We start from the raw sequence: 27,481 nt of genomic DNA, 5'->3' as shown, positions 1-27,481 counted from the left end.
AATATACATAACGCCAAGAACCACCCAGCCATAACTGACTTTGTAATTGATTGTGGGTGTTGCTTTCATTTTATAAAAAGATTAACAAAAATATTAAAATTTTTGCCTCAATTTATGTTTGTTAGGATAATAGAATTCAGAAGAATCTTAGAAAACAAACCAGAAAGTGCCCTCCAGTTTCTACCCCTTTTGCAGAGGATCAGCAACACAAGAAAGTTTGGGACATTGGCACCGCTGCCAGAGAATGGCAAGCCAACCCAGGAGAAGTCAGCAAATGCAGGAGCAGCATGCACAGAAAGCAGTTAGGAGCAACTCTGTGTGACACAGAGATGCACAGAAAAGGGGACAACAGGGTGGTCAGACAGGCCTTAAACTTCTGCTGGCTGTTCAAATGCAGATTGCACAAAGATCCAAGCAGTTTGGTCCCAAACTGTGGTGAACACTTCAATGTTTATTCGCATGGTTTGCTTTCTCTTTTAAGAATTAAAGTTGCACAAATTAAATCTTTCTTCCCTTAAAACATATGCCTTAAAAGGGGGGCCTTTTAAAATCCGGTTAGGAGAGAAGAGACTGCAAGTTAAATTAGTCCTCTTAGCTCCAAACAACATGAAAATTAAAAGCAAAACTATGGTTTCTAATAGTGAAAAAAACAAAATCAAGCATCACTCTCTCTCTTGTATCATAAGCCCCACCCCATACACCAATAATAAATGAGGAACACAGATAGAACCCAATATGTCCTGCTCTTCTGAGAGCTGGGCCTGACCCCAGGTTCTATGGTGGCCTCCTCTGTCCAGTAGGACACAGCCCAGGGACACTTTCCACTGTAGTAGGCTTCTGCATGGCTGGTGGGGTGAATCTTCTTAAGGACACCCTGTTCAGCTCCTCATCAGCCACCTTCCCAGTGCCTCTTTCCCCTGGGCAAGTGTGGCCCCTACTGAGTGGTAGGAAAACAAAAGTTATATATAGGTTCTCTCTTCCAATCTGATCATCTTCAATCTCCCTTTCTTCCTCACTGAACTTGTGGGTCCATTTGAGGCTGGTAGTGGATTTCCAGAACATGAATTGGCACTTACCCTGGGGGAAGGCTCCTTGGTCCCAGCCCTGACTCACTCACGTATCACTGCTTTCATCTTCTTGATCATCATGCAAGTACTACTTGTTCCTTTTGGGTGTGTACTCTGAATCCTATTCCTCCTCCCAGTTTGTTTTTTGAGGATGATTGTTAGTGTTGTCATTATTACCAGAGTAATTACCTAAGCCCCAGCCTCTCCCTCTGGCTTGCAATTGAAAGGTTCCTAGAGCTCTGCTGTCTCCTCTTTCACTTGGACCCATGAAGTCTTTGGTTACCAGTCTTGATTTATCAAAAGACTATGGTGCTTCTTCTCTCTCCTCTGTCTTTTCAGAATACTCTTCCACTTTGTAGGAGTGATATAATTGAGAGGCAGGTAAGTGTGGAGGAGTAAGAACTTGGACTGCTCTTCTTCTGCTTCTTTGATTATATGTTTTCTCTGCTTTCTCAGTTGACCTTTCCATTGAATGACTTCCATCTTGGGAATTACTGAGCCTCTTGATTTACTTTGTTTAAGATCTCTCTCCTTATGTTTTTTTTTTTTTTTATGACAGTCAGTATCAAGACAGAGATCAACAGGATCACCTTTGTATTTTCCCTCAGCCTTGTGTTCATGTTTCCAAGGACTTTTCATTTTGTCATGAGCCAAACCATGTTTTCTGAATGTTCTGGGGAAAATATCTATCCTTCTGTATATTCTGAGATTTTCTTGTTTTTAGCTGCCTCCTGTTCAGCTCTTCTCTTTAGGTATTTAGTAAAACATCCATGAACTATCATTCCAAAGGAATCAAAGTGATACTTTTTATTTTTATTTTTTAACCTTTTTTATTTTAAAGAGATTAAGACAAAAGAGGACATAAAAAAGCAGATCAGAAAAGAACAAGGTAAGCAACACAGTACTTCACCACAAGACAACCCATAATTAACAGTAACTACCATAATGTCTTTCTTTGAAATAGCTGAGCATAACTGCATATACAATTATATCAAATGTAAGAAAATAATATAAAACCATTCAGAAAAATGGATGTATTAGAACAGAGAATTAACAATGCCTACTATATTATCTCATTTTCCATAATAATCTTAGTCTGTGAACTTATCAAAATAGAATATTGAATAGAGAAGTACCATTAATAAGAATAAAGCAAAACGGTAATAAAAAATATTTGCCTTCAAAGAGATGGTAAAAGTAAATTCCCCTTATTTGCTAGAGTCAACCTCCCAAGAGATGCTCAGATTTCTGGTTCCCATTTGCTAACGGGGCGGGGGGGGGGGGACATGTGAAGGGGGGTAGGGTAAGTGGGATGTTAGACACTAGGCCATGCACCAGTTGGGTCACTATTGCTTAGCAGGGGAGGTGAACTGGTTGTTTGGTTTCCCAGCATCCTAAGTTCCAGCATGGTGTAGATCTCTGGAGACACTGGTGATTCTCACCCTGGAAGGGCTGTAGTCTGCCACACCACAGCCACTTATCAGGGAGGCGAGCTGCTTGCTTGGTTTTGCAGGGTCCTAAGTTCCAACATGATGCAGAGCTCAGAAGACACTGGTGGTTCTCCCCATGGAAGGGCCACAGGCTGCCACACCACAGCCACTTACTAGGGAGGGGAGCTGCTTGCTTGGCTTCCCAAGGGTCCCAAGTTCCAACATGGCAAGGATCTCATGAGACACTGGTGGTTCTCTCCATGGAGGGGACGCAGTTTGCCACACTGCCGCAACTTACCTGGGAGGGGAGCTGCTTGCTTGGTTTCCCAGGGTCCTAATTTCCAACACGTCAAGACAAATATTAATATACACAAAAACACATCAACAATAAGACAATTGTAATGGGCGAATTAACATACAAAGAGACAGGTCAAGAAAATAAAGAAGAAATAACAGAACTCAAACCTCTGAACAAATGGACTTAGTAGACTTTACAGGGTGTTCAATCCAATAACTTCAGAATATACACTTTTCTTAGCATCACAAAGAGATATTCTCTAAAATAGACCATATAGTTGCATATAATATATTCTTAAATAAGTCCAAGGGAATTTAAATTATCCCACACATATTATGTGATCATAGTGCGATAAAATTGGAAATTAACAGCCAAAAAAACTGAAAAAAAACTGTATAGAAATATAGAAATTAATAGCACCCTCTTGAACAACTAGTAGACCATAAATAAACTGAAGAAGAAATTAAACAATATCTGCAATCATTCTGAGGAGAGTAATTTATAGCTCTTAATTCTCATATCAGGAAAACAGTGCATACAATTTTAAAAACCTAATGTTTCACCTCAAACTTTTAAAAAAAGGAGAGGAAGACAAGCTGAAAGTTCATGGGAGGAAGAAAGTTACAAAATTCAGAAGAGAAATTAACACAATTGAAACTAAGAAAATAGTACAAAGGATTAACTAATTAAAGAGTTTGACAGTTTGAAAGTATAAAAAAATTGATAAATCCCTAGACAAACTTATTTTTAAAAGGAAGTAACTCAAATGTATGCAATAAGAAATAAAAGGTGGGAGCTGGAGGTTTAGCTCAGTGCCCTGAGTTCCTGCTTGGCAAATGGAAGTTCATGAGTTCAATTCCTGGGACACAACCAAAAAAAAAACAAAAAAACAAAAAAACAAATAAACAAAAGTAAAAGATATGAAATCACTACAGATCCTGTATAAATTCAGATCATTGATACCTTTCTTTGAAAATCTCTAAATCTTTACATAAGACAGAAAACATAGAAGAAATCAATGAATTCTTAAAAAGTCATGAATTACTAAATCTGCATGAAAAACGTATAAAAACTAGGAATAAACCAATATCAGTCAACGAAATTGAAAACATAATTAAAAGCTTATCAACATAGAAAATCCTGGTCCTGATGGATTCAAGATTGAATTTTACAAGACATCTTAGAGAAAATTTAACACCAGTGCTCTTCAAACTCTTTAATGAAATGGAAAGGAAAATAATTCTTCCTAACTCATTCCTGGAGGCATATTACTCTGATACCAAAACCAGAGAAAGACCGAATATCAAGAAAGAACAGTACAAATAAATCTCCAAAATGAATATAGATTCAAAAATCCTCAATAAAATACTAGGGAGTAGAATTCAACAAATTATTCAGAAGATTATGCACCATTACCAAGTGGAGTTCATCCTAGAGATGCAGGGATGGTTCAACGTATGCAAATCAATAAATGTAATCCATTGCCGGAATAGAGCCAAATATAACAATCACATGATTGTCTCAATAGACGCAAAAAAATCTATTGATAAGGAAACACTCCTTCAAGTTAAAATCCTTAGAGAAAATCATATAGGTGGTCTTTACCTCAATCTGATAAAAGCAATTAATGACAAACCAAAAGGCAACATGATATGAAATGCATAAAATGGAAAGCTTTTACTCAAAACTCAAGACAAGATAAGGATGTCCATTATTGCCACTCCTATTCAACGTAGTTATGGCAACATTAGCCAGAGCAATTCAACATGAGAGAAATAAAAGGAACAAGAATAGGAAAGAATGAAGCTAAATTATCTTATTCTGAAATTATATGATGCTGTATAAACAAGCACCCAAATACTCCACCAAAAGACTTCTACAAATCAGAAGCAAATTCAGTGATGTAGCTCGGTATAAAGCAAACAATCAAAAATCAATTGCATTCTTATACACAAAAGAGAAGCACACTGAGAGAGAAATAACGGATACCTCACCCTTCACAGTAATACCAAAAAAATTGCAATGCCTAGAAACCAACCTTTCAAAGGAGAAAAAAATCTATACATTCTAAATTGCAGTACTCTGAAACAGGAGATTGAAAAGGATATCAGAAAATAAACACATACCTTGCTTATGGATAAGAACAAACATTGTGAAAATGACCATACTCCCAAAACTGTTTGAGATTTAATGCAGTCCCTATCAAAATTCTTTAGAATACGTCACAGATCTACAGAAAACATTCATGACATTCATTTGGTAAGAAAAGAAACCTAGAATAATGTAGAGAATACTGGTCAGCAAAGGCAAGGCAAGAATTATCACAGTCTCTGATGTGAAATTGCATTACAAAGCTACTGTGGTAAAACCAGCATGGTACTGGCAAAAAAGAAACAGACCCAAGGACCAGTGGAAAGGATTAGAAGAAGTAGACACAACTACAAACAAACTCAGTCATGTTGTCTTTGATAAAGGGGCAAGCATTCACTCAAAGAATAATAGCTTCATTAATAAATAATTTTGAATAACTGTCTTTTGACATGCCAAAGACTAAAATTGTACCCATGTCTACCACCATGCACTAAACTGAAATGAAAATGGATCAATGATATAAATGTTAAATCAAAACCACTACATCTACTGGAAGAGAAATTAAGTGGATCTCTTGAAGACATAGGGACAGGCAGAGAGTTCATACACAAAAGCCAGAGTTCACAGAATCAACATGTGGGATCTTATTAAAAAGTTTTTGCACATCAGAGTCACCAACAGAGTGAAAGGACTACTCACAGAGTGGGAAAAATTTTAGGCCTTGAGCCTCAATGGTTGTATACCTGGAGAAGTTTCAGCATATAATTGGCTGACTCCAAAGAAGAGTGGCTTGACAGAGAATAGTTCATGGCTCCCACAAAACAGAAAGAGTAACAAGGGAGAAAGATAAGAATCTCTCTATTCTGTTTACTGTATGCAGGCTATCCACCCTAGGGCAGGTGTAGCACTCACACCCTTTTCCCCAGGATCATGCACTCTAGATTCAGTCACTTCTGAAAAGAACTCCCTGTGATATCATGAAGCTTTGGAGGAACATCTGGACACTAACCATAATAAGGATTTTATAGATACAGTGCAACACACTTTCCAAATATAGGGATAGAATATAATGTAACAAAATGTGAAGAGTATAAAATGACAAATAATTAAGATCATAAAACAACTTGTGAATGACACATCATAGCTAAAGACCAAAAGACCAACAAAAGAACAAAATTGTAAAAACATTTAGAGAAATGCAACACATCAAATATAAAATAAATATATTAGTATTGCAGCAGACTTTCAACACAAACTTTAGAGCCACGTGAGGTCAGAGTGAAGTGTTTCAAGCCCTCAAAGAAAATGTTTTTCAACTCAGATTGATATATCCCACAAAATCAATGGAGAAAGAGCATATTCCATTAAAATGAGCACCTTAACAAATCCATGACCACCAAATCAGCACTGATTCTCACGGATACCCTTGAAACAGAAAATGAAACCAACAACGAGAAAAATTCTAATTTATTGAATTCAGGAGGCAGGTTGAGCATTTAGGCAGAAGAGAGAAAAAGGCAACCAGCAACAGAAAGGTAATGACATGACAAGCAAAAAGTAAAAGAGTATAATAATAACTCTCCATGTTCATAGTTTCAGTTCTTCTGATAAAAGACACAGATTGATGGAATGTGTGACAAAATATACAAAACGGTATACTGCATGTGAAAAACACACTTAATAAATAACTTTATAGACTAAAGCACAAAGGACCAAAAACAATAACCCATGCAACCCTCCAAAACAAGGAAGAATAAACTTTCTGTTTTCTGTCAAAGTTGATTTCAAGTCAAGTTGATCATAAAAAGCATAGTAGCCACTAAATATTAAGTGAATAACTGAACAGGAAGAGACAACAATTATAAACTTATGTACATCTAGTGCCAAAATGCCCACTTCATAAAATAAAGATTAGACACAAATATCAGATAAATATCAACACAGTCATACAAGGGGGCCTCAATACACTAAAAACAGATGGTTTAGCTAAACAAATCAAAAGAAAACAGAGCAAAACAAAGCAAAACAGCAGGAGGATCCTAAAATGGTGGCTTGCAAGGGAATTACGTGGAGAGTCTCTCCAGAGAAATCATATTAGATGCTAGAATATGACAACATGGAGAGGGCCAGACTAATGGATAATGATCCTTATTAACCAAGACAGCATAGCTGGAGGATTTAAAGTCGTGCTGAGACTACGAAGGCTGATAACGGGAGGCTGCAAATCCCATGCCTTTAATGCGGCGAACTGACCAATGGACCCAACAGGACAAGCTGTGTTGGCTTTTGGTGACTGCTGGAAATTGAGACCCGGGACCCCGAGAAGCAGCCAGGACTGCCCCACTGCACCAGAGGAGATTGTGAAAGGCTCTGGAGCCCCGAAGCCAAATGTTGTGCAGTTTTCTGACCATTCCACATGGTGCTGGGAGTGCAGTGAGAGCAAGCCGTGTGGTGTGCAGTAGACTCAAGAGGAGGATCTGCACTGAGCCGTGGTGAGTACTGGGGACTGGGTCCCGCGGCTGCTGGGGTTGGCCAGAGGACATCTTAGAACTGGGCAGAGCCCACCACCATGGGGACATCAATAACACAGAGACATCTTAGAGTTGGGCAGAACCTGCGGCTCAGTGACATCACCAAGTCGCCCCTGTAGAGAGGTCTGGTGGAGGACATCTTGAAATTGGGCAGAGCCTGATGCCATGTTGGCTTCAGCGTCATACAGAGAACTAGCGGAAGACATCTTGGAATTGGGCAGACCCGCTGTCCTGGTGCTCCAGGCACAGAGAGGTCTGGTAGAGAACAGCTGGGATTTGGGCAGAACCCTGTGCCATGGTGAGATTAGTCAGCTGCTTCTGGCACAGAGAGAACTGGCAGGATCTGCTGGGGCTGAACCAAGCCTCTGCTTGGGGCCCAATAAGCAGATACAAAATAGGCACAACTCTGTGACATCCAGAAAGTACAGCCTAATTTATGGATTAATGGCACAGAGGATGGAGGCTAGCCTGCACTGTCCCTGCATCCCAGCCTACCCCGGATAACAGCAAATTGGGGAGGACAGCAAAAACTCAAGCCAGCACGTTTCTGAAAGGCCCTAAGCAATACAGAGAGGGCCAGAGACCCCAGGATACTCCAGTCTGAAAGAAACCAGAAACATGACAAGAGATAAAAATAAAAAAAAAAAAACTCCAGCTGCCCAAAATGAGAAAATAAGCACAGAAGAAGTAAACACTGAAGAGAACAAGCACAGTAACCAAGTAACCAAGTATCCAATAGTGGACACAGCATCAGCTGAAATTAAAAAATACCTCCACGACCTCATAGATGAATTTAAAGCTGTACTCCTGGTCCAAGTGAGGCAAGATATAAAGAGATTAATTAAAGAAATGACAAGCCCCGCCCAAGAGAACACAGATGGAAGAACTGAGGAAATCAAAAAAGAAAGAGAAACTTCTGAAGAAGAATTTAAACATAACTTAGAATACATGAAACAGATCCAAAGAGATTACCAGGAAACTAAAAACTCCATTGAACACTGGCAAAATATCCTGACAGAAACCAAAGCCAGCCTTCTGAAACTTGAAGAGAGATTTTTGGCATATGATCGTGAAAGAAAAAACCTCTTAAAAATAACAAGGAACCAGAAAGAAACAATTCAAAGGCTAGAAGATGACAAAAAGATACATAACTTAAGAATAAAGAATGTGAGTGAGGAAGCAGGAACAACCAAAAATAAAATACAAAGAATATTCACAGATATATTAAAGCAAAATTTCCCATGTATAGCAAAAAGAAATGATATCCAGATAAAAGAGGCGTACAGAACACCAGCTACCTACAACCAAAACAGATCTACGCCTAGACATATAATAATCAAGATTCAGAAATCCACCAAAAGAACAGAATATTAAAAGCAGCCAGAGAAAAGAAGCAGATTACCTACAACAGGAAAATTATCAAAATAACAACAGACTTATCAACACAAACGCTTAAGAAGGGAATGGGGAGAAATATACCAAGTCCTGAAAGAAAATAGTATGCAACCAAGACTCATTATACCCGTCAAAACTCTCTCTCAAAATTAATGGAGAACTAAGATGCTTCCAAGACAAGAAGGAACTGTGGGAGTTCGTGGCCACCAATCCAACCCTACAGAGAGTGTTGAAGGACATTCCAGAGAAAGAGAGGAAGGGATACCAGGATTCTAGCAACAGTGGCAGAGAGGCCTCAATGAATGGGCAGACAGTGGAATGAGGGAATAAAGTGGACAAATTATAGCAGAAAAGTGGCATAACAGACATGAGGCAGAGACAGTAAGCTATAGTTTTTAGTATAGACAGCTCTGAAACACTATAAAAAAAGGCAGAGGTCATTGTTAATAGTGTATCAGGATTTAAAAGATACAGTAATCTTATTGCCATATTTAGTTTGAATTTAATTTGTTCTGGTCTGTCCACTCACGTCAGATTTGAGGGCACAGACATCTGACCCAAAAATAGCAGGTTATACCATGGTAACTATCCTTACTTTCCTATTAACTTAAACTGAAGTCCTGTATTACTTACATTGTCTTACTATGACTGATCTTAATTGAATCTGATTCATAAGATCATGGGTTGGCCTTGGCTGATTTTATTTGAATTTGGTATGCTTGTTAGTATCAACCCTAAAAGTAGAGGCAACTACTCTGAAGATGACAAGATGTAAAGGATATCCATACTGGTATTAATTATTAACAGTTCTCAAATCCTACAATGCTTTCAAAGTTGTGTTTTTATAAAAATAGGTAATACTATGTTTAACTATATTAAGCCAATGTTGTGGACAAATCTATTGAAAATAAGAGAAAACATAGTAACTACAGAAGATCACCTGTATTGTGGTCTTATATGTCTTATCCATTGCATGTTTTTCTAGGAATTTGTTTTGCTGTCTTGTTATGACTTGTTTTTCCCTATAATATAGAGAGGATAGATATATACGTAGAAATTCACACATGAGCTTTTTTTAAAATTATTTATGAGAACAGATTATATAATGCAAGATGTAATGAACAGATACTCTGAAGAAGAGATGCTAAGAAACCCAATGCTTCTGGGAAGGTAAGCCAGCACCTCTCCTCTCTGGTAAGTGGTGGTAGTGTGGCCCAATGCAGCCCTCCCAGGGGGAGAACTAGCAGTGTCTCCTGAGATCCATGCCATGTTGGAACTTAGGACCCTGAGAAGCCAAGGCAGCACCTCCCTTCCCTGGTAAGCGGTGGTAGGGTGGCAGACTGCAGCCCTTCCAGGGGGAGAACTAGCAGTGTCTCCTGAGATCCACGCCATGTTGGAACTTAGAACTCTGGGAAGCCAAGCCAGCACCTCCCCTCCCTGATAAGCAGTGGTAGGTTAGCCCACTGAAGCCCTTCCTGGGGGATAACTAGCAGTGTCTCCTGAGATCCACACCGTGTTGGAACTTAGGACTCTGAGAAGCCAAGCCAGCACCTCAAAAAAAAATTTAAAAAAAAAAAGCATTTTGCCAAAAAAAAAAAAAAAAGATCTCTGTTTATAAGCTGGGGAAACGGTTTTCTTAATGAAACCACAGAATACATAATATATTAAAGTGATAGTTAATTAAATGTTAACCTAACTTAGTCTTGGGAAAATATGATATTTCACTTACTAAATTAGGATGATATTGAATAAAAAGTTATATAATAAAAAAAAGAAACCCAATGCTAATTTTGTAGCATTATGATATAAGTTCTAGCAACATTATTGTTCGCTGATTAGAATGACATTGGTCTGGTCTCTTGAGTTCAGTTTTAGCATATGTAGAGATGGGGATGGCTATCACAAAGAGAATGAGAGATGCAATGGTAGTTATTATTGTCTTACCTAATGTTGGATCTTGAAGACCTAAAAGGCCTTCATCATCCTGTAATGATTTGATTAGTTCTATAATATGCAATAGGTATATAAAGTGGGTGAAAATGGGGACAACTATTTGTAAGAAACTAGAGGCAGTTAGATGGACAGTGAGGATCTCCAATGGACTTGCTTTGAAATCTGTATTTCTTTAAATTGTTTTTTAAACTGTTTTGTTCTGTTTTGATATGTTTAATCTTGCCCTCTTTGAGATGTAAAACAGATATGTAGGACTGATAACCATATTACTGAGTTTTTGTTCGATCATTGAGCAGAACTGTTTGCAGTGTCACTTTTTGAATGTCATTTTAAATACTTTAATTTTGTAACTTGAACAGCAATTTCTAAGATGACAATATGTAACTTGTCAACCAGCGATTTCTTACCGTTTGTTTTTCTGTAATTTTGTATTATTTCTACCCTTTTTATCTCCAGGTATTTTTTGTTTCCTTTTCTTTAAATAAAAAAAATAAAAATAAAAAAACAAAGCAAAACAGCAACAACAGAAAAAAAATTAAGAAATAACAGCAGAATCAAGCACTTGATTTCTTTATTTAGAGGAAAAAAAACCAGGATAAAGGGTAGAAATAATACAGAATTGCAAAAAAATAATAACACTAAAAATCATTAGTTGATAAATTACATATGGTTATCTTACAGATAGTTTTTCAAGTTACAAAATCAAAGCATAAAAACAATACACAGACAAACGATGACAGTATAAACCATTCTGTTTGAAAATATAACAAAAACTTAGTAGTATAGTTATCTATGTTACAGATTTAAACATATATACAGTTATATCCTTAAAACAATTTCCTTCCCTTTCATTTTTCAATACCTATTATACATTTTGGATCTTATTGCTCTTTCAGTTTATTATTATTATGTTTTACACTAGAGAGTCAATGTGACACTTAAAAATATGAATCTGATGTATTTCACTTAGGAGGATAATCTCAAGTTGCATCCATTTATCTATAAAAGCCTCAAGATCCTCTTTATTTATAGCTGAGTAATATTCCATTGTATAAAAATACTACAGCTTTTTCATCCACTCTGTGGTTGATGTCATTTGGGTTGTTTCCAAGATTTAGCTATTATAAATTGTTCTACTCTAAACGTGGGTGCACATATATTGCTGTGACATGACCTTTATAATTTGCCTGGGAATATACCCAGGAGGGAATAGATGGATTGAATGCAATCCTAGTTTTTTGAAGAATCTCCATACTGATTTCTACAGTGGCTGCACTAGTCTACACTCCCACCAACAATGGAAAAGTGTTCCTTTTCCCCACAGCCTCACCAACATTTGTTATCAGTTGATTTCTTGATGGCAGCCATCTTATTGGAGTAAGATAACATCTCAATGCTGTTTTAATTTGCATTTCACAAATGGCCAGTGATGGTGAACATTTCTTCATGTATTTATTTGACATGTGTATATCTTCATCTGAGAAATTTCTGTTCATGTTAGATGCCCATTTTTGGAGAGGGTCTTTGAATTTGGGGACTTGATGTTTTTCAGTTCTTCCTGTGTTCTGGATATAAGTCCTTTGTCTAAGGGACTGCTGGCCAAAATTCATACCTGTTCTGTAGGTTTTTATTTCACTTTGTTGGTGATTTCTTTTGAAGTGCAAAAACATGGAGCTCCAGTGGTGCACGACACTTATATGAAGTGCAAAAACTTTAACAACATGAGATTCCAGTTGCTGATTCTTTGAAGTACTTCCTGTTCAGTTTGCATTTTGTTCATGAATCCTTTGCTTATCCTTATGTCTCCAAGTTATCTACCAGCCTTGTCTGCCAGATTTAGTTTGTTTTAATATTTAGATCTTTATTGACTTTATTTTAGTGCATGATGGATATGCACTAAACATAGATCTAGTTTCAGTCTTTAGCATGTAGAAAGCCAGTTTTTCCAGCATCATTTATTAAAGAGAGTATCTTTTTTTCAATGCACATATTTAGCCCCTCTTCTAAACATAAAGTGGCTGAGTATCTCTATAGTTGTATTTACATCTTCTAATTTGTTCCATTCATCCTCTGCTCCATTTCATTGCCAGAACTATGCTGATTTATTCACTATAGCTTTATAGAATAATTTCAAATCAGGAATTGAGGTGCCAACTCTCTTGCCTTTGTTGTCCAGAACTGTCTTTGCTAGTCTAGGTCTCTTCTGTTTTGAAATGAATTTTAGGAATATTTTCTCTAATCTGTAAGGTATGTCCAAGATATTTTGATTGGAATTCATTAAATCTGTATAACAATTTTGGGACTATGGCCATTTTCACAATGTTTGTTATTCCTAACCAAGAGAAAGGAATATCTTTCCATTTTCTCATATCCTCATTAATCTCCTCTTTTACAGTAGTGTAATTTTCAGCATATAGGTCTTTTACATTCTTGCTTAGGTTGATTCTTATTTCAGTTTATTAGACGCTATGGTGAAAGGTGATATTTGCATAATTTCACTCACTGAGTTTTATGTGTATAGGAGTCTTATTGATTTTTGAGTGTTGACTTTGTATCCAGCTGAATTTGTTTATTAACTCTACTAGCCTTTTTAATAGAGGTTTTGGGGTCTTCTATGTAGAGTGTCATGCCACCTACAAATAGCGATAATTTAACTTCTTTTCCTATCTTTATTCCTGTTATTTCTCTCTCTTGTTTGATTGTTCTGGCTAATATTCCCATACAAGTATTGAATAGAAATGGAGATAGGAATTGTCTGGTTCCTCATTTTAGACTCAAAGCTTTTAGTTTTTGTCCATTTAAAATAATGTTGATTACTTGTTTATCATAGATGGCCTTTATCAGACTGAGGTAGATACCATCTATTCAAGTTTCTGTAGAATTGTTTTAATCATGAACAATGATTGGAGTTATCAAAAGCTTTTTCTCTGTTTATTGAGGTGATCATGTGATTTTTTGACTCTGTTGATGTGTTGTATTGCATTTATTGATTTCCACATATTAAAACATCCTGCATTCCTGGAATAAATCCCACTCATTTGTGATGTGTAATATTGGTGGTGATTTGCTGCATTCTATTTGCCCATATTTTATTGAGAATATTTATATCAATGTTCATTTGGGAGATTGGCCTATAGTCCTCTCTGTTTGGGATTTCTCTGGGTTTGCTATCAGAATAATACTTGTCTCTAGGAATGAGTTAGGAAGGATTGCTTCCCTTTCAATTTCATTGAAGAGTTTAAGGAGTATTGGCATCAATTCTTCTTTAAAATTTTTGTAGAATTCTGACATGAATCCAATAAAACCTGGCATTTTCTTTGTTGTTAAGTTTCAATCACATTTTCAATTTCAACAGCTGATATTAGATTATTCAAAATTGCTATATCTTTTTGATTGAGCTTTGGTAGTTCATATGTTTCTCAAAACCCATCCATTTCCTTTGTGTTTTCCACTCTATGTGAGTAGAGATTTTCATAGTAGATATTCATCATCTTTTGAGTTTCCAGTGATCTGTATTAATTTGTCTCTTTCAGTCCTTATTGCATGAATTTGATTTTTTCTTTCTTTTTCTTGATAAGGTTTCCTAGATCTTTATCAATTTTGTTTATTCTCAAAAAAAAACGCTCTTTGATTCATCAATTCTTTGTAATTTTTTGTTTCAACTGTATTAATTTTTGCTCTGATCTTTATAATTTCCTCTCTTCTATGAGCATTGAGTTTGACTTGCTCTTCTTTTTCTAGAAGCTTGAGATGTAGCATTAGGTTGTTAATTGGTGCTCACCCATTTCTTGATATACACTGCTATATATTTGCCTCTTAGGACCACTTTCATTGCATTCCACTGCTTTTGGTATGTTGTGTCTGCATTTACATTGAATTTTAGGAATTGCTTTATTTCTTCTTTAATTTCACCTGTAACCCACTGATTATTCAGGTTATTATTTAATTTCTATGTATTTGTGTATATTTTGCAATTTGTTTTGTCATTAATTTCCAATTTCAGTGCACTATGGTCAGATAATATGCATGGGATAATTTCAGTCTCTTTGCATTTACTCAAGAATGTTTCATGGGTAAGTATGTGTTCTATTTTGGAGAATGAGCCATGTACAACTGACAAGAATGTATATTCTGATATGGTTTGGCGGAACGTTATCCACTAAGTCCTTTTGCTCACAGGCTTGATTCATTTCTGTTATTTTTTTCTGACTTTTTGTCTAGTTCATCTATCACTTTGTTACAATGGGGTGTTAAGGCCCCCTAATAAAATTGTGTTCTTTTGTTGCTAGTGTGAAGGGTGTGGCTTCTCTTATTTCTCTGTTTGTGATTTTGTTGTTAGTGTATAGGAATGTTATTGATTTTTGAGTATTAATTTTGTATCCAGCTAAATTGCTGAATTTATTTATTATATCTAAAAGTCTTTCAATGGAGTTTTGGGGGTCTTCTGTGTAGAGTATCATGTCATCTGCAAGTAATGATAATTTAACTTCTTTACCTATCTTTACCCTTTTTATTTCTCTCTCTTGTCTAATTGCTCTGGCTAATATTTCCAGTACTATATTAAATAGTAGTGGTGATAAGGGACATCCTTGTCTTCTGCCCGATTTTAAAGTAAAGACCTTCAATATTTGGCCACTTAGTATGATACTGGCTATTGGTGTGTCATAGATGGCTTTTATTATATTGAGGTAAAGACCATCTTTTCCAATTTTCTGTAAGTTTCTTATCATAAATGAATGTTGGACCTTATCAAAAGCTTTTTATGCACCTATAGAAATTATCATGTGATTCTTACTTTTGGCTTTATTGATATGGTGGATTACATTTATTGATTTACTTATGTTGAACCATCCCAGCATGCCTGGGATGAATCCCACTTGGTCATGGTGTATAAACTTCATGATTTGCTGCATCCTATTTGCCAATATTTTATTGAGGATTTTTGCATCTGTGTTCGTTAGGGAGATTGGTCTGTAGTTCTCTTTTTTAGTTGGGTTGTTTTCAGGTTTTTGCCTAGAGTAATATTTGCTTCCAGGAATGACTTAGGAAGGATTGCTTCCCTTTCAATTTCATTGAAGAGTTTGAGGAGTGTTGGCATTAGGTCTTTGTGTTTCTTATAGAATCCTGCAGTGAATCCATCTGGGTCTGGGCTCTTCTTTGTAGGTAAGGACTTAATTACATTTTCAATTTCATTAATAGAAATTGGGTTATTCAGCAGTTTTACATCTTCTTGACCTAGCTTTTATATTTCATATGCTTCTAGGAATCTTTCTATTTCTTCTGTGTTATCAAACTTTTCAAAGTAGAGGTTTTTGAAATAGGTGTTGATGATCTTCAGCATTGCTATAGAGTCTAGTAATTTTGCCTTTTTCATTCCTTATTGCATGAATTTGAGGGTTTTCTTTTTAATAAGATTGGCTAAGGACTTATCGATTTTAGTTATTCTTTCAAATTACCAACTCTTTGATTCATTGATACTTTCGATTGTTTTCTTTATCTCTATTGCATTGATTTCTGCTCAGATTTTTGTAATTTCCTCTCTACTTTTGACTTTGGGCTTGACTTGCTCTTCATTTTCTAGATCTGTGAGGTGTAACATCAGGTTATTTATTTGTATTCATTCTGTTTCCATGATGTAGTAACAGTGCAATTAATTTTCTTCTGAGGAGAGTTTTCATTGCACCCCACATATTCTGGTAAGCTGTATTTGTGTTTTCATTTGCTTGTAAGTATTGTTTAACTTCTTGTTTAAATCCCCTTTGATCTAATGATTAGGGAAGAGTGTGTTATGCAGTTTCCATGTGTTTGTGGGATTTTTGCAGTATCTTTTATCATTAATCTCTAATTTCAGAGTGCTATGATCCAATAACATGCAGGGGATAATTTCAACTCTTTTGTATTTAATTTAATATGTCCTTTGAGTTAATATATGGTCCCTTTCAGAGAATGACCCATGTGCTGCTGAGAAGAATATGTATTCTGTTGTTGTTAGATGGAACACACGGTTTATGTCTATCAAGTCCATTGGTTCACATCTATCAAGTCCATTATTCACAGGTGTGATTCAGTTCTGTTATTTCTTTGCTGATTTCTGTCTGGTTGATGTGTCCTTTGGTGTCAATGGTGTGTTAAGATCTCCTGTTAGAATTGTGTTACTGCTAATTTGGTTTTTCATTTTTGTTAACACTTGTTTTATATAACTGGGTGGCCTGGAATTTGGTGCATATATATTTAAAATAATTATCTCTTCCTCTTGGAGTTTTGCTCTAATGAGTATGTAGTGACCTTCTTTATCTCTTCTGATCATTTTTCGTTTCAAGTTCACTTTGTCTGAGAACAGAATGGCTACCCTTGTTTTTGTTTTTTTTGTTTTTGTTTTTTTTTTTTTTTTTTTTTTTGGTGAGGATGTTCCTGTTACATGAAGTATTGCTTTCCATCCTTTGACTTTTAGCCTGTGAGTATGCTTTTGGGTTAGATGGGTTTCCTGTAGACAGCATGTGGTTGGATTTGTTCCTGGATCCATTCTGCCAGTTTTTTTTTTTTAACTGCTGCATTGAGACCATTTACATTAATGGTTATAACTGTTATGTGTTGATTTATTGTTGACATGTTATCTTTTTTTATTTAAGAAGAAATAGAAAAAAAGAGAAAAAGGGTACAAGTAATACAAAATTTTAAAAATAAACAGTAAAAAATCACTAGTTAATAGATTGCATATTCTCATCTTAGAAATAGTTGTTCAAGTTATAAAATTGAAACATATAAAGTGGACTTTCAAACAGTGAGAGTGCAAACAGTTTTGTTCAATGATCCACAAAACATTCACTAATATGGTTATCTATCTTAAACACTTAAACATATATGTAGTTATAACCTTTAGGGCACTTTTTTTTTCTTTTCTTTTGTACAATGACAATTACAAATTTTGGGATTTATTACTCCCACAGTTCTTATTACTTTTTTTGAAGAGAGTAAAACCAAATGCGACATATCGGAACAGAGTCAATCAAATCAAAATATGGACATAATAGATAATGTAAAAACAAAATATAAGGTGATCAACAATGGTTACCATACTGCCTCTTGGTATTTTAAGAAGAATTGTGAGTTATAATAAAATTAAACTTAACAGTAAAGAATAAAACCAAAGCATTGGAGACATTACAGGACTTTAAAAGAAAATAATAGTCAACCAGAATGGGTGTCATAATGAATCTTATTGTCTTCACAGTTTTGCCTATACTTTCGAACTTGGTACTATCAAGCAAAGCAAAATAGAGGAAAATCAGTCAAAACAAGATGGTGAGGGCAATACAGGATCTCAAATCAAGTTAATAGGAAATCAAAGTAGGTTACTATAATGTATCCTGCTATTTTTATTTATTTTCCCTTAATTAAAAAGATAAAGAGAAAAAAGTAAATAAAAAAGAGGATTGAGATAAAAGAGAGCATAACAACATGACAACGCAGGTCAAAACATAACCAAGCAAATTAGTTTTTCACCACAAGATATCCTGACATAAAAATAGTTACCATAGTGTCACTTTCCTTGAAATCTTTGAGTATGACTTCATATACTGTAGCACCAAGCAGATCAAGACACTATAAAACCATTCAAGAGAATGACATTATTAAAGGGTATTCAGAACCAGCTAACCAAAAGTGAACAATGGTTTCTGTATAATCTCCTTGTCTATAAAAGTTTTTGCTTATATTATCACATATATAAAATTCAATAAGATTCAACCTTTTAAGACCATGGAGACAGAAGAATACAAGTTTGATAGGATTTCAAACAAAATGATACTGAATCAGTACTAGCTATTATGATGTCTTATTTTCTCCAAAATAGCTGTTCCCACCATCCGATCTTCTCTGCCTCATTTGTGTTGAGCTCTTTTTCTGTCATTTGTTGTCAGTTTGTCTTCTTCATTTCATTTTCTGCTCCATCCCCCCACACTCTTCGTGATTTGATGGTTTGTGCTGAGAAGTCTGCTATAATTCTGGTGGGTGTTTACTTGTGAGTGAACTGTTTCTTGTCTCTGATGGCTTTTAATATTCTGTTCTTATATTGGATTTCTCGAATTTTGATTATTATATGCCTGGTGTAGCTCTGTTTGAGTTGTAGGTGGCTGGAGTCCTGTATGCCTTATATATCTGAATTTCTTTACCATTTGCCAAATTAGGGGAATTCTCTTGGATTATTTCTGTGAATAGCTTTTGTAGTCCATTTGTTTGTGTTCCCACTTCTTCTCTTATGTTCTTAATTCTTAAGTTATAGATCCTCTTATCTTCTAGTTTTTTGTATTGTTGCTGTTTGATTTTTTTGTTATTTTTAAGAAGTTTTTCATTTTATGTTCCCATATTACAAATCTGCCCTCCAGTTCAGATAATGTATCCTTAGTTTCCTTCAAGCTGTTATGCCAGTTTTTGATAGAGTTTTTAGTTTCCTGGTAATCTCTTTGAACCTGCTTCACGTATTCTATGTTTTCTCTATTTTCTCCATCAAAGAATTCTTCCCTTTTTTTCTGTTCTTCGATTCCACCATCTGTTTTTTCTTGGGTGGTGCTTAGCATTTCTCTAACTATTCTGCTTATGTCTTGCTTCAGGTCATTAATAACTTCATTCCTGAACTCATCTATGAGGCTCTGGAGAAAGCGGTTTATTTCTCTTGGTGCTGTGTCTGGTATTGCAAGTTTCTGAGGATTGAGGGCCAAGGACACTTTCTTGTTGCTCCCTCTTCCCATATTCTTTATTCCTTTTATACAAGCATATATAGGAGGCCCAGTTTCCTTCCCAGTTGGCCACAGTCTGTTTGAATTGCACTGGCTAGGTGTTCCTACCCACCGCAGCGCACCAGGGAGATACGGGTTGGGCAGCCTATGCTGAGCCTGCCCCTCCAGGTCAACCTACTGAAGGCTTCACTACTAGGGTGAAGCTCCAGGCTGCTGGGACCTGGGTTGTTCTAGCTTACTGGGTCTCAGCCAGTGGCATCACGCAGGCCAGGCACTCCCCACCAACCCTGCTTGAGAGGGGGATATGTGACTAAAGTCACTGCAATTATTGTTCCAGGAAGCCTGCCTGGTCTGAGTATGTCCTCCGCTGAAGCCTCCTTCTCTTTGGAAGGGTCTCTGGTCTGCTCACTCACCACAGGTCGATGCAGGCACCCGGCCAGCCCCGCTCCCAACTCCATTCAATGCTTCCCACTCTCAGAGCTTTCATGCTTCTCTCCCTGCCGTGCCAACCAGGATGCAACAGCGGCTGCTGGAAATTCAAATCACAGCTTCCAGTGGTGCAGGGACCAGTTTCCATGCTGAGACTTATCTGTTCTGGCTGTATCACCGGGATTGCGTTTCCAGTTGGTTTCTCTTAATTTAGTTCATTCCTGGGTCAGCAAAGAATATCCTCCCTTGCCTAGCACTTCCTGTCTGGTACCATTCCTGGATTTCAAATGCAATTTCTCAGAGAGTCTCCAAAGCTGCTGCTATATATCCGCCATGTTCTCCCGGAAGTCGACATGCTATCTTTCTGCTGTTGCATCTTTATATTTCTGTTCTGTGTAATTGTCTGCTTTGTGTAGTGGTTTTTTCCTAAGTGTATCTAAACTGTCTTTCAGTATTCTTTGCACAATTGGCTTGCTGATAATGAAGTACTTCAGCTGTTCCTGTCATGGAAGTATCTTATTTCTCCATCAATTCTGAAGGACAGTTTTTCAGGATACATCAGTCTAGGTTGGAAATCATTTTTCTTTAGGATCTGAAATACTTTACTCCATACTCTTCTTGACTTTATTATTTGTGCTGAGAAGTCTTCTTTGATTCTGATAGATTTTCCTTTATAGATCATCTGTCTTTTCTCTCTGACAGCTTTCAATATTCTATTCTTTTGTTGGATTTCTGGGATGGTAATTATATATGTCTGGGTGTAGTTTTATTTTTGTTATGGCTATTTGGAGTTCTATATGCTTCACTTATCCTGATATCAGTTTTCAATCTCATGTTTGGGATGTTTTCAGCTATTACTTCTCTAAATATCTTCTTGACATCCTTTATGTTGTCCCCTTCTTTTTCATTTATCCCTATCAAACTTACGTTGTTTTTCATTGTGTCATCTTGAAGTTGTTGAATTGTTATTTCCTGATTTCTTGTTATTTTTAAAAGATCTTGCCTTCCTTTTCACTGGCTACAATTTTGTCTTCAATGTCTGAAGTTCTATCTTCACATTCATTGAGGAGGTTTTTACAACTCTGAATGGAATTTTTGGTTTCCTGTATATAACTCTGCATCTGCTTTATGTATTCTGTTTGTTTCTTTTTTTTTTTTTATTTAAGAGGAAAAAGAGAAAAACACAAAACAAACCAAAGCGGCATAAGGGTACACGCAATACAGAACTACAAAACAAAACAAAACAAAACAAAACAAAAAACCATAACAGTAAGAAATTACCTGCTAGTAGATTACACACTATTTTCTTGAAAATAGTTCCTCAAATCACAGTATCAAAGAACACAAGGTGGACATTCAAACAGGGAGAATGCAAACAGCTGTGTTCAATGTTCCAAAAACATTGATAAAGTCAGCTATTTAACACCCCCAAACACTCTTGCTGTTATATCCGTTAGAGCTCTTTTTCTTTTTTTTTTCCCTCTCTTTTTTACAATGAAATTTACACATCTTGGATTTTATTACTCCTTAGTGCTTATTACTTTCTTTGGGGGGGGGAAGAATACAGTCAAATATGGCAAAACAAAGCTGTCAGTCAATACCAAGGATAGACATAGCACATGGTGTAGAACAGAGTACAAGTTTATCAACAATGGTTATCAACGTTGTCCCTTGTTTCCTTAAAAAGAATTGTCTATCTTATTAGATATTATAAAGTTGGACAAAACAGTAGAGAACAAGACCAATAAAACTTAGGCATTGTAAACATTACAGGACTTCCAAAGAAGACAATAGTCAAACCAGAATGGGTATCTTAGTGAATCTTATTGTCTTCAAAGTAGTTGCCTATGTCTTCAAACTTGATACTATCATATAGAATGGAACAGAGTCTAATCAGTCAAAACAAGATCATGGGAGTACTACAGGACTTCAAAACAAGTTAATAGGAAATCGAAAAGAGTTACTATTTATATATCCTAATTTTTTTGAATTTTTTCTTTAATTAAGACAAACATAAGAAATGACTAAATAATTTTTTTTGAAACAATAAGGGGGAGATTGAGATAAAACAGGACATAACAATATAACAATAGAGGTCACAGCATGACTGTTTCAATAACCTAGTACTTCACCACCTTATAACCTGACTTAATAGTAGTTACCATAGTATCTTTTTCCTTGAAATATTTGGGTAAAACTTCATATACTCTAGCTTCAAATATTTTCATATCAAGAAGCCCAGAATAAAGCCTTTCTAATTAATGAGTGAAAACTTTATAAGGCTTCAAGGCCACCTAATGGGGAATCATGATTACCACATATTTTTATATATTTGAATCATTACTTACATTAGGGAAACTATTCGGTATTCACACATGCGAGATTGATTTGTTTCACTTATGAGTATGGTCTCAAGCTGCGCCCATTTATTGATAAATATCTCAATGTGATCCTTCTTTATAGCTGAATAATACTCCATTGTATAGAAATACCACAACTTTTTTATCCATTCCTCAGTTGATGGGCACTTGGGTTGTTTCCAAGATCTGGCGATTACAAATTGTGCTGCTATAAACATAGGTGCACATATATCACTGTGGTATGATGCTTTCAGTTCTTCTGGGAATATGCCTAGAAGTGGAATAGCTGGAATAAATGGGATTTCCAGTCCCAACTTTTTGAGAAATCTCCAGACAGATCTCCACAAAGGCTGTACCAGTCTACACTCCCACCAGCAGTGCAGGAGAGTTCCTTTTTCCCCACAGCCTCTCCAGCATTTGTTGTCGGTTTTCTTGATCCTGGCCATTCTTTCAGGAGTGAGATGGTATCTCAGTGTGGTTTTAATTTGCATTTCTCTAATGACCAATGATGATGAGCATTTTTTCATGTATTTATTTGCCATTTGCATTTCTTCATCTGAGAATTGCATATTCATCTCAGATGCCCATTTTTGGATTGGATCTTTGAATTTCGGAGGTCTGAGTTTCTTTAATTCTTTGTATGTTTTAGACAAGAGGCCCTTGTCTGAGAGAGAGTTCACTAAAATCTTTTCCCAGTTTGTGGGTTTTCTTTTCACTATGCTGGAGATTTCTTTTGACATGCAGAAACTTTTTAATAAGAAGTGGTCCCAGTTATTGATTCTGGGAAGTATTTCCCGTGCGGTTTGAGTCCTGTTCATGAATTCTTTACCTACTCCTATGTCTCCAAGGTTTCTACCTATTTTGTCTTCCAATAGATTTAGTGTTTCTGTTTTAATATTCAGATCTTTGACTCATTTAGATTTTAATTTAGTACATGGTGATAGACATGGGTCTAGCTTTAGTTTTCGGCAAATGGAGAGCCAGTTTTTCCAGCACCATTTATTAAAGAGACTGTCGTTCTTCCAGTGAACCTGCTTGGCTCCTTTATCAAAAATAAGGTGGTTGAGTGTGTTCGTAGTTGTGGTTGTATCTTCTAATCTATTCCACTGATCTTCAGCTCTGTTTTGATTCCAATACCATGTTGATTTTACTACTGTTGCTTTGTAGTATAACTTCAAGTCAGGGATTGTGATGCCTCCTGCTTTGTCTTTGCTGCTTAGAATTGCCTTTGCGATTCTAGGTCTCTTCTGGTTCCAGATGAAATTTAGGAGTGATTTCTCTAGATCTATAAGGTATGTTGATGGTATTTCTATTGGGATTGCATTGAATCTGTATAAGAGTTTTGGGAGAATGGCCATTTTCACAATGTTTGTTCTTCCTATCCATGAGCAAGGGATGTCTTTCCATTTTCTGAGATCATCTTCAATTTCCTTTTTCAGTGTATTATAATTTTCACTGTATAAGTCTTTCACTTCTTTCGTAAGAGTAATTCCTAAATATTTCATTTTTTTGCTTGCTAATGTGAATAGTCCAGTTTCTCTTATTTCCCTCTCTGTAATTTTGTTGTTCGTGTATAGGAATGCTATTGATTTCTGAGTATTGATTTTGTATCCAGCCACATTACTGAATTTATTTATTGTATCTAAGAGTATTTCAATGGAGTTTAGGGGGTCTTCTATGTAGAGTATCATGTCATCTGCAAACAATGATAATTTAACTTCTTCTTTTCCTATCTTTACCCCTTTTATTTCTCTTTCTTACCTAATTGCTCTGGCTAGTACTTCCAGTACTATATTAAATAGGAGTGGTGATAAAGGACATCCTTGTCTTGTACCCTATTTTAAAGTAAAGGCTTTCAATTTTTGGCCATTTAGTATGATGCTGGCTGTTGGTTTGTCATAAATGGCCTTTATTATATTGAGGTAAAGACCATTTATTCCAATTTTCTGTAAAGTTCTTATCATGAATAAGTGTTGGACCTTATCGAAGGCTTTTTCTGCATCTATAGAGATGATCATGTGATTCTTATTTTTGGCTTTATTGATATGGTGGATTACATTTATTGATTTGCGTATGTTGAACCATCCTTGCATTCCTGGGATGAATCCCACCTGGTCATGGTGTATAATCTTCTTGATGATTTGCTGGATCCTATTTGCCAATATTTTATTGAGGATTTTTGCATCTGTGTTCATTAGGGAGATGGGTCTATAGTTCTCTTTTATAGTTGGGTCTTTCTCAGGTTTTGGTACTAGAGTAATATTTGCTTCCAGGAATGACTTAGGAAGGATTGCTTCCCTTTCAATTTCATTGAATAGTTTGAGGAGTGTCAGCATTAGGTCTTCTTTATATTTCTTGTAGAATTCTGCAGTGAATCCATCTGGGCCTGGGCTCTTCTTGGTGGGCAAGGACCCAATTACATTCTCAATTTCATTAGCAGAGATTGGGTTATTCAACAGTTTTATATCCTCTTGATCTAGCTTTGGTACTTCATATGCTTCTAAGAATCTGTCTATTTCTTCTGTGTTATCAAACTTTTGAGAGTAGAGGTTTTCGAAATAGGTGTTGATGATCCTCTGTATTTCTATTGGGTCTGTAGTGATTTCTCCTTTTTCATTTCTTATTGCATGAATTTGAGCTTTTTCTTCCCTTTTTTTAATAAGGTTGGCTAGGGGCTTATCGATTTTATTTATTCTTTCAAAGAACCAACTCTTTGATTCGTTGATTCTTTGGATTGTTTTCTTAGTCTCTATTGCATTGATTTCTGCTCTGATTTTTATAATTTCCTTGCTTCTTTTGGCTTTGGGCTTGACTTGCTCTTCTTTTTCTAGCTGTTTGAGGTGTAGCATCAAGTTATTTATTTGTATTCGTTCTGTTTTCCTGATGTGGGAACTCAGTGCAATAAATTTTCCGCTCAGAACGGCTTTCATTGCATCCCACAGATTCCGGTAAGTTGTATCTGCATTTTCATTTTCTTTTAGGTATTGTTTAATTTCTTCTTTAATTTCTTCTGTGACCCACTGATTACTCAAGAGTGTGTTATTTAGTCTCCATGTGTTTGCGGAATTTTTGCAGTATCCTTTGTCATTAATTTCTAATTTCAGAGCGCTATGATCCGATAATATGCAAGGGATGATTTCAACTCTTTTGCATTTGCTTAAATATGTTCTGTGAGCTAATATATGGTCTATTTTAGAAAATGATCCATGTACTGCTGAGAAGAATGTGTATTCTGATGTTGTTGGGTGGAACATTCTGTATATGTCTATCAAACCCATTTGTTCACAGGTGTGATTCAGTTCTGTTATTTCTTTGCTCATTTTCTGTCTGGTTGATCTGTCCCTTGGTGTCAGTGGTGTATTAAGGTCTCCTGTTACAATTGTGTTACTGATAATTTGAGTTTTCATTTCTGTTAATAATTGTTTTATATAACTGGGTGCTCTGGAGTTTGGTGCGTATATATTTAAGATAGTTATCTCTTCCTCTTGGAGTTTTCTCCTTACGAGTATGTAGTGACCTTCTTTGTCCTTTATGGTCATTGTTGGTTTAAAGTTCACGTTGTCTGCAAACAGAATGGCTACTCCTGCCTTTTTTTGGATTCCTGCTGCATGAAGAATTGTTTTCCATCCTTTGACTTTCAGTCTGTGAGTATCTTTCTGGGTTAGATGGGTTTCCTGTAAACAGCATATGGTTGGATTTTGTTTCTTGATCCATTCTGCTAGTCTGTTTCTTTTGATTGGTGCATTCAGACCATTTACATTAATGGTTATTACTGTTAAGTGCTGGTTAATTGTAGGAATGTTATCTCTCTGCTGTTGCATCTTTATCTTTCGGTTCTGTTTAATTATTTGCTTTGCTTAGTGGTTTTTTCCTTTGTATATCTAAACTGTCTTTCAATATTTTTTGCAGGGTTGGTTTGGTGTTCATGAAGTTCTTCAGCTGTTCTTTGTCATGGAAGTATCATATTGCATCTATTTTGAATGATAGTTTTGCAGGATATATCAGTCTTGGTTGGAAATCATTTTGCTTTAGGATCTGGAATACTTCACTCCATGCTCTTCTTGACTTTATCGTTTGTGCTGAGAAGTCTGCTGTGATTCTGATAGGTTTTCCTTTATAAGTGATTTGTCTTTTCTCTCTGACAGCTTTTAATAATCTATTCTTGTGTTGGATTTCTGGGATGGTGACTATTATATGTCTGGGTGTAGTTTTATTTTGGTTATGACTGTTTGGAGTTCTATATGCTTCACTGATCCTGATGTCAGTTTCTGATCTCATGCTTGGGAAATTTTCAGCTATTACTTCTCTAAATATTCTCCTGACATCCTTCATGTTGTCTCCCTCTCTTTGATTAATCCCTATCATTCTTATGTTATTCTTCTTTGCATTGTCTTGCAGTTGTTGAATTGTTGTTTCCTGGTTCCTTGTTATTTTCAAAAGATCTTTCCTTTCCTGTTCACTAGCTGCAATCCTGTCTTCAAGGTCTGAAATTCTACCTTCACTTTCATTAAGGCGGTTTTTACAACTTTCAGTGGAGTTTTTTATTTCCTGTATATCTCTGTGCATCTGCATTATGTATTCTGTTTGTTTCTTATATTGCTCGTCTAGGGATTCTATCTTTTTGTTTAGTTCCTCCAATTTTTTATCTGTGTTTTCTTTAGATATATTTAGAATCTCTTTCATTTCTTTTATCATTTCTTCTTTTATCTGGGAGATTATTTCGAGTTTGAATTTCTTTAAAGCTTCCTGGAGTTGCTTGTCAATTTCAGTGGCTATTGTGTCCGATATATGAGGTGGATGGGATATATTTTCTTCTATATACATCGCTCCTAGGGTTTCTTGAGATGGGCTGGAGGTTTGAGGTTGTAATTTGGTCTTTAGTGTTGTCATTTTCCTATATTTCTGTGTTTCAAGTGTTATTTGAAAGCTTCCTCAGGATCTGTTGAAAATCCCCTACTATGTTTGGAGCTACTGGGACTCTGGCGCCGCGCTACTCCAAGCCATTAGGCCTACAGAACCAGTGGCCCTCCTCTGCCTGCTCAGAACTCCACAGTTCCAGACAAGCTGGGCCTCAGGGACACTGTGCGCCCACCTGCCCCTTGGAAGCTCCACAGTTCTTCAATCGCAGCCGGGTTAGGGTACTCACCACAGGCCACAGTGCTTTAGGAACCTGTGGACCCTCACTGGTTGCA

At 36.2% G+C, this 27,481-nt stretch overlaps 1 pseudogene; it reads right to left on the bottom strand.

Moving 5' to 3' along the window:
* Positions 1–774: 774 nt before the first annotated feature.
* The window catches only part of LOC106027768 (thyroid hormone receptor-associated protein 3-like), a 286,224-nt pseudogene continuing 259,517 nt past the window's right edge, over positions 775–27,481 (bottom strand).

Source organism: Cavia porcellus, unplaced genomic scaffold (assembly GCF_034190915.1).
Source record: "Cavia porcellus strain 051 isolate PalLab524CR breed Dunkin Hartley unplaced genomic scaffold, mCavPor4.1 scaffold_4, whole genome shotgun sequence".
Taxonomy (NCBI): domain Eukaryota; kingdom Metazoa; phylum Chordata; class Mammalia; order Rodentia; family Caviidae; genus Cavia; species Cavia porcellus.
The sequence above is the reverse complement of the archived record's forward strand: the minus strand, read 5'-3'. Positions and strand labels throughout refer to the sequence as shown.